This window comes from Psammomys obesus, unplaced genomic scaffold (genome assembly GCF_907164565.1).
Source record: "Psammomys obesus unplaced genomic scaffold, mPsaObe1.curated_primary_1811, whole genome shotgun sequence".
In the NCBI taxonomy this organism is placed as follows: domain Eukaryota; kingdom Metazoa; phylum Chordata; class Mammalia; order Rodentia; family Muridae; genus Psammomys; species Psammomys obesus.
The window spans coordinates 6,944,395-6,951,297 of record NW_026596147.1 but is presented as its reverse complement, the minus strand read 5'-3'; the positions used below and the strand labels follow the sequence as shown (position 1 = coordinate 6,951,297).

Genomic DNA, 6,903 nt, shown 5'->3' with positions numbered 1-6,903 from the left:
TCACAGAATGGACGTTTCTGTCTTGTCCTGACACCTGTATCTAGATCTGAAATGGTTCTGAGCACAGAGCAGGGAACGAGTTTTATCTGCTGGCACGGTGCAAAGCAGAACCTGGGTGTGTTTGTGGGTTTTTTTGCAGCTAAGGTTGGAGATCCACCTACACGCCTGTGGGCTTTGAGCAGTGTAGGCTATGGAGAGCCCCCTGTGTGTGTGCGTGCACGGGTTTTCAGCCAGTGTATACGCAGGCGGAAACGCTGGAGCTGGAGTCAACAATCACCCAATGAAGACAATATCCTGGTTAGGTTTAAGAGTCATAGAAGCAGCTGGGCCTGGGTGGCACACGCCTTTAATCCCAGCACTCGGGAGGCAGAGGCAGGAAGATCTGTGTGAGTCTGAGGCCAGCCTGGTCTACAGAGTGAGTTCCAGGACAGCCAAGGCTAAACAGACAAACAAGCAAACAAACAAACAAAAAGTCATAGAAGAGATCAGAGGCAACAGACATTTCTGCAGAGATGCATTTGCACGGCACAAACACTTTTGGGAGAGGACTTGGCAGAGCTGAGCGTAAGGAGGAGCCGAGAGCGTCTGTGATGGTCCCTGGTGGTCCTCAGCCCAGCTTGTTGTTTGGGGCTGTCCTCCACCATCACGCCATTTATCTCACAATAGCCCTGCAGTAGATTTTAGTGCCTGTGCTTTGCTGGCGATGGCTAACTCACTCAGAGAGTTGATCTAAAGACGATGGGTAGGTCACCAAAGAGAGTTAATTGGAGCTAGCGTGTGTCACTCGTCAGTTCTCTGCCCTTTCTTCTGTACAGTATTCTTACACTTTCTTAGATTAGTTTTAGTATGGGAATCCGCTTTGCTTTGTGTGAAACTGTGGTTCTCTAGGACTTCAGCATTGGACATCCGAATGTCTCATTATACATACATAAAATGCAATCTCTTGTTCTTTGTATTAAAACAGCAGTCTCTCTCTCTCTCTCTTTCACACACACACACACAAATACCAATTTCTAAACTTGGAAATGAATGGCAGGAACCATCTATAGGTGTGACCATAACCCACATCCGAGCCACAGGTTAAAGGCTTTAGACAACCACTGCAATCAGTCTTTATCAAGCTCATGTTTGACATGGAAATGAGTAAATATAATTTTAGGGATGTAAATTGTGCATACCTAAGAATAACGATCGGACATAAAGCACATTGGACTGCTGAGTTGTACGACAAGATTGTGCACAGCAGGCAAGAGAATTAAGATAGTAAAGTGGCTGAGAATCAACACTCGAGGCCTAGGTTGCAGGGCTGTTGTCAAGGTGCTTGCAGAGTCATGACTTGATCCTCGTCACTGCATACAAACCAGGCACTGGAGGCACATTTCCTTAATCCCAGCACGAAGGAGACAGTGACAGAAAGTTCAGAAGTTCAAGGTCATCCTGGGTGACATGAGACCATGTTTCAAAGTAAGATTTACATGCTTAAATATGTAATCTTTTATTAGTCAAACAAAAATGAAGACCTAGGAAACCACAGAAAGCAAATAAAACAGAACATTCCTACTCCCACACAGCCTCACCCCACCCACATATCCCTCTCCTAAATAAACACTCCTATCTTTGTTTTATAGTCATCTTTTTCTGGAGCGGAAAAATATCTTTAGCATCCAAGTGAATCTTTGGCATACAGTTTAGGCCTAGTCTTGCTCGTCTGAAAACCTTTTCTGTCTTTCCAGTTGGCTCTAAGCAGACGTCCCTGACCATCCCTTCCGTCTTTTGTGGTATTACATTTTTGCATCAAGGCCCTCACTGTTCTCCAGAAAGCTTCTTGTTTTCCAGAGCGAAACTCTGTAGCCAGTAAGTGCTTACGTGCGGGTTTTGTTTTTTTTTTTTAAAGATCATCATGTCCTTATTATTAGTGCTTCTGTTATAATTCAATAACAATTTTATATATATTATGAGCTAAAACAGATGAGTAATTTTGTTAAAGTCTTAGGAATGAAGAATTTTGGTGTGAGGAAAATGGAGACAATTATAAAAGTGTTAAGAAACAGTATAATATTCAATGTTAAACACTAAATAGACATTTCAGAATTGAATGTCCACTTTGGAAGCAGTTTCTGTATGTGTAATATGTGTCCTTTCTCCCACTAGATAGCAATAAACACTACTGCACTTTCTAGCTCTAGAAACTTGACTATTCTAGGTACTTCAAGTGGATCCATCAATATTTGAATTTTGGTGACTGGTGTGGTATCTTCAGTCCTCCTCTATGTGCTGAGTGTATCAGAATTTACTTCCTTTTAAGGTTGAATAATATTATATGTATATTGTACACTGGGTGTATTTAGTCATCTATTGAATGATAGAATGAATGAAGTGCATTTTGGCCGTATGACCAACAGTTCATACCCCTGCTCTCAATCATTTGAGTTTTTACCCAGAAGTGGATTTGCGGGATTATACAGTAATTTCTGTGTTTCATTTTTTGAGGATCCATCCTTACATTTTCCACAGGGGCTCATATATATTATATTATACTCCCACGAGCAACGGACAGGATTCCATTTTCTCTCTATCCTCACCAAGAGTATTTTTTCTGTCATTGTTTTTAATGTTGATTCTAGTGTGTGGGATTTCATACCTCATGCAGTTGGCCTTGAATGTCCCTCGTGCTTATAAACATTCAATGAATGTTTCCTGTACTGAGTCATCTCTTGTCTATCATTGAAGAAACGTCTGTTACTATTCCAAACATTAATCCTCAGCCAGACACATGACTTGTGTTTTCTCTATTCTACCAATTGTTTTAACTCTATTGCTAGTGCCCTTGATATACAAATATTTTAATTTTAATGGCATTTCTTGCCTATCTTTTTCTTTCATTACTTGAGCTTTTGATGTCATAGTCAAGATATACTTCCTAATTTCTAACTATATATACTTGTGTACAGTTATATAAATCTAACTATGTATACTTGTTCTATCTAACACCTATGGAATACTGTATTATGTATAATGCCATAAATGTCTTCCTTAACAGAATGTAAGACACACAAAGGTAGACACTTCTGTTTTTTGTTATTTTTATGTAGTTTACTTTGTTTATTATTGTGTGTTTTGTGTTTGCACATGGGTGCATATGTCCAGGTAAGAGGGCGACTTGAGAATATGTCTCTCTTCCCTCCACGTGGATTCCAGGAATTGACATTGCATTGCTGGTAACAACCTTCCTTTCACCTGCTGAACCATCTTGTTGCTCCAGACCTCTGCTTTGACCACCATTGTGTTCCCAGTATGGCCACTACAGCTGGCGAATGGTGAGAACGCCAATATTCATGACTAGTATCTGACTAATGCATGTCTTCTAAAGGCCTAAATTTGTAATCTTGTGTGGCACCCTATTAATGTACAGTTATATAAAATATAGGTTAATTAAGATGATTTTGTGTGACATTTAGTCACTTTACTGAAAACTCAACTCTAAATTGAGGAACGTGCATCTGAATTAATCTTAACTAAGATGTGTGAAAATATACAAACAACATAAATGCTACAATGAAATATTTGATATATATATATATTACTCTTTTATAACTTTTTACAGTAAATTTAAGTGACTAAAAACACACCTTCTAGACCTTAGTCTAGACCTTAGTCATTCCACTTCAGATCTGATGAATTTGTTTGACTTCATTCCTTACCAGCAATTTATTTAAGCAATAGTTCAGATCAAACGCTGAGACTCCCCGTTCCCCTCTGAGTCTATAAGCCTTCCACAATGAAGGAATCTACCGCTTAGATCAAGCAAACCCACATGGGTTTCTGTAGCTGCCTTTCACATACATTATGAGAAATGATATAAATTTAGCATGAATTTTTGCTTATTCCATATTACTATACAATTTTCCCCAAGGGGCTTATTTATTTATTACAGTTTATTCACTTTGTATCTCAGCTGTAGCCCCCTTCCTCATCCCCTGTCCCCTCCCAATCCTATCTTCCCTCCCTCTTCTCCTCCCATGCCCCTCCCCCAGGCCACTGATAGGGGAGGTCCTCTTCCCCTTCCATCTGACCCTAGCCTATCAGATCTCATCAGGAATGGCTGCATTGTCTTCCTCTGTGGCCTGGTAAGGCTCCTCCCCTCCCCCCCACCTTTGATGGAGGTGATCAAAGATCAGGCCACTGAGTTCATGTCAGAGACAGTCCCTGTTCCCCTTACTAGGGAATCCACTTGGAGACTTAGCTGCCATGGGCTGCATCTGTGCATGGGTTCTAGGCTATCTCCATGAATGATCCTTGTTTGGAGTATCAGTCTCAGAAAAGACTTCTGAGCCCAGATTTTTGGTTCTGTTGCTCTCCTTGTGGAGCGCCTGTCCCCTCCAGGTCTTTCTGTCTCCCCCTTCTTTCATAAGATTTCCTGCACTCTACCCAAAGTTTGGTTATGAATCTCAGCATCTGCTTTGACACCCTGCTGAGTAGAGTCTTTCAGAGGCCCTCTGTGGTAGGCTACTCTTCTGTTCCCTGTTTTCTCCTTCTTCAGATGTCCCTCCATCCAGTCCCGTTTGCCTTTCTGAGTGAGGATTGATTATCATCTTGTAGCAGCCTTTGGAATGGATGCTTCTGCGAATTCCGATCTCAAGTATTTGTATAGTCAGCCAAGAAGCAGCAGGGGGCGCTCGTGAGGCTTTGTGTCGCTGTTACTAATCCCAACCCCCAATCCCCTCCATTATCACCACCAACCTGTTTCAGAACATTGCATGAAGTACACACTTAAAGGAGAACCCCAAAGAGAAGGGGAAAAGCACATCATAAAAAAAAGAGTCTAACGAGAGGCTAAGATCAAGTTTGTAATAAAAGCAATACAACTAGCAGCCCACCTCTCAATTGCTCTTTTGCTCACCACACACAGCAATTCATCCCTTGGTTCCCCAGATCCCATCACTGTTGCCAAATCCTAGTTAAGTGTTTAACTGACCAGTTAAGTCTTTAAGTGTAAAAGGACCACACTTACATTTTGTAAATATGTTTAAAAATAGTAAGTGAACGTCTTTTGGGAGAGCAGTTTAGCATACAGGAAAGTTAAAGTGCGAGTCGCAGTATAAAGAACATATATAAAGCACAATCTATACTCACCGGGGAGGGAGGGAGAGGGGGGCCAGCTTCACAAGGCGTGTGAGAAGCCTTTGTGGGGCTGGGTGCTGGGACTGAGGTGAAAAGAGAGTTTCCTGTCGGAAAAGAAAATCACAAGTGAGAGTTGGCCCCGCTTGCCTGCTTCTTCTAGGACCCAGGAATCAGCGTTTAGTCACTAACACCTTTCTTCAGGGGCCTAAAGACCACGCGTGGGCTACTCTGTGCTCCTGTGCTAGCCTCGAGGATTTCCGAACTACAGCAAGCAGTCTTAAAGCCCAATATCCTGAAGCAGCTGTCACACCTCTCCCAGCGAGCTGATTTTAGGGTATATATGGGAAGGTCGCCAAAATGTCTTATGGATCCTGTGAAGTCCAGGGTCTTGTGGTTAGTGTCTCCTCTAGACTACAGATCGCTCCATGTTAGTTCAGGTTGGACAGGAACCTGTGGCTAGACTGTAACTGTGCTGTAATTCACACAAAGAGTGAACAGGATGAGGCTAGACATGTGAACACATAGAAAACCACTCATGGCTCAGAGTTATGCGCTTGGGTTGTCTATGTTATGATTATTTCTAGGGCTTTACAGACAAGCATGTTGCTACATACCAAAGTCGAGGTTTTCAATAAATGCCAGCAAATGGGCACAGGCATCAATCGTGTATGAATATGAATTTTGGTGTTTGATTTTTTTATAAAAGATTTTTTTTTACTTGTTCTCTCAAGTGAGGTCACAATTTGTTCTTTATAAAGAGTACATTTAGGCAGGAAATGAAACCTTAAGAAAAGCCAGTCAGCATGCTCTTACAAAAAGACTTTATACACAGTGACGCTCCTCATCTCTCTAAAAGGACCAGATATCTTCCCGGGTAAGGAATCACGTTCTTCTCCCTAAGGCTTTAGATTCTACTTGGATTGTCTGGTAGCATTTGAAGATCAAGTTCTAAAATATATATATATCAAGTTATTTTAGGAAGGAAAAAAGAAAGCTTTTACTTGTTTTCTATATAAGGTTTTAATAGGAGGTCTCAGACATAAGCACAAATGTTTGTTTAGGTTCCTTAGGACACTAGACTTGACTGGGAACCTCAGAGGAATCTCATAACTGATGATGTTGTTCTTGAGGGATGATGAAACAACATGGTAAGTCAACACAGCAGAGGGAGAGAGAGAGAGAGATTATCCAACTAAGTCTTAAAACAAGTAAGCTGAGTGCCCTGCCAGCTTCTAGGGTTTGATTTTCTCCTTAGAAACACGAGGGGTTTAAGTTTGACAGCTCTAAGCTGTCTTCTAAACTTAATACCCCGGGACTCAGTTCACCTTAGAGGCTCTGTGGGACGACACGAAGCAGAGAGTGAATGAGTTTAGAGCCTCTAAGATGACAGCGTCATATTTATTCACTGTTTATATTTGAGGCATGACCCCAGCATGTAACAGAACGACCCCAGACACACACTCCTCCCCTCCACCTCCTGAGCGTTAGGGTTGTGACCACACACCTCCATGCTTATCCCTGCTACCTAAATTTGGAACTGAATATATTGTTGCAGCTGGGCTAAGTCTTCTAAAGAAGCCGTGGTAGTGACGGGAGAGCTGGTGGAATCTGACATTGTCCTTGGTGACAGGTAAGCAGCAAAAGCAAGGAGTAAAAACATGGCATGAGTGTACATGCCTGAAAAACAGCGCTCAGCCACTGAAGTTTGAAACCTATGAGTCAACAGCAGCCTCTTACTGGTGTATAGAAATAATGTACTAGTTGATAAAAAAAAAAAAAAAA

At 41.7% G+C, this 6,903-nt stretch overlaps 1 long non-coding RNA gene across 1 annotated transcript in view; it reads right to left on the bottom strand.

Moving 5' to 3' along the window:
- Positions 1–298: 298 nt before the first annotated feature.
- LOC129666499 (uncharacterized) overlaps positions 299–6,903 on the bottom strand; it is a 9,272-nt gene continuing 2,667 nt past the window's right edge. The window contains exons 2-3 of the long non-coding RNA XR_008718586.1: positions 5,134–5,225; positions 299–1,437 (exon numbers count right to left, since the gene is read on the bottom strand). This is a non-coding gene — a long non-coding RNA (uncharacterized LOC129666499). The remainder of the gene's footprint in view (positions 1,438–5,133; positions 5,226–6,903) is intronic.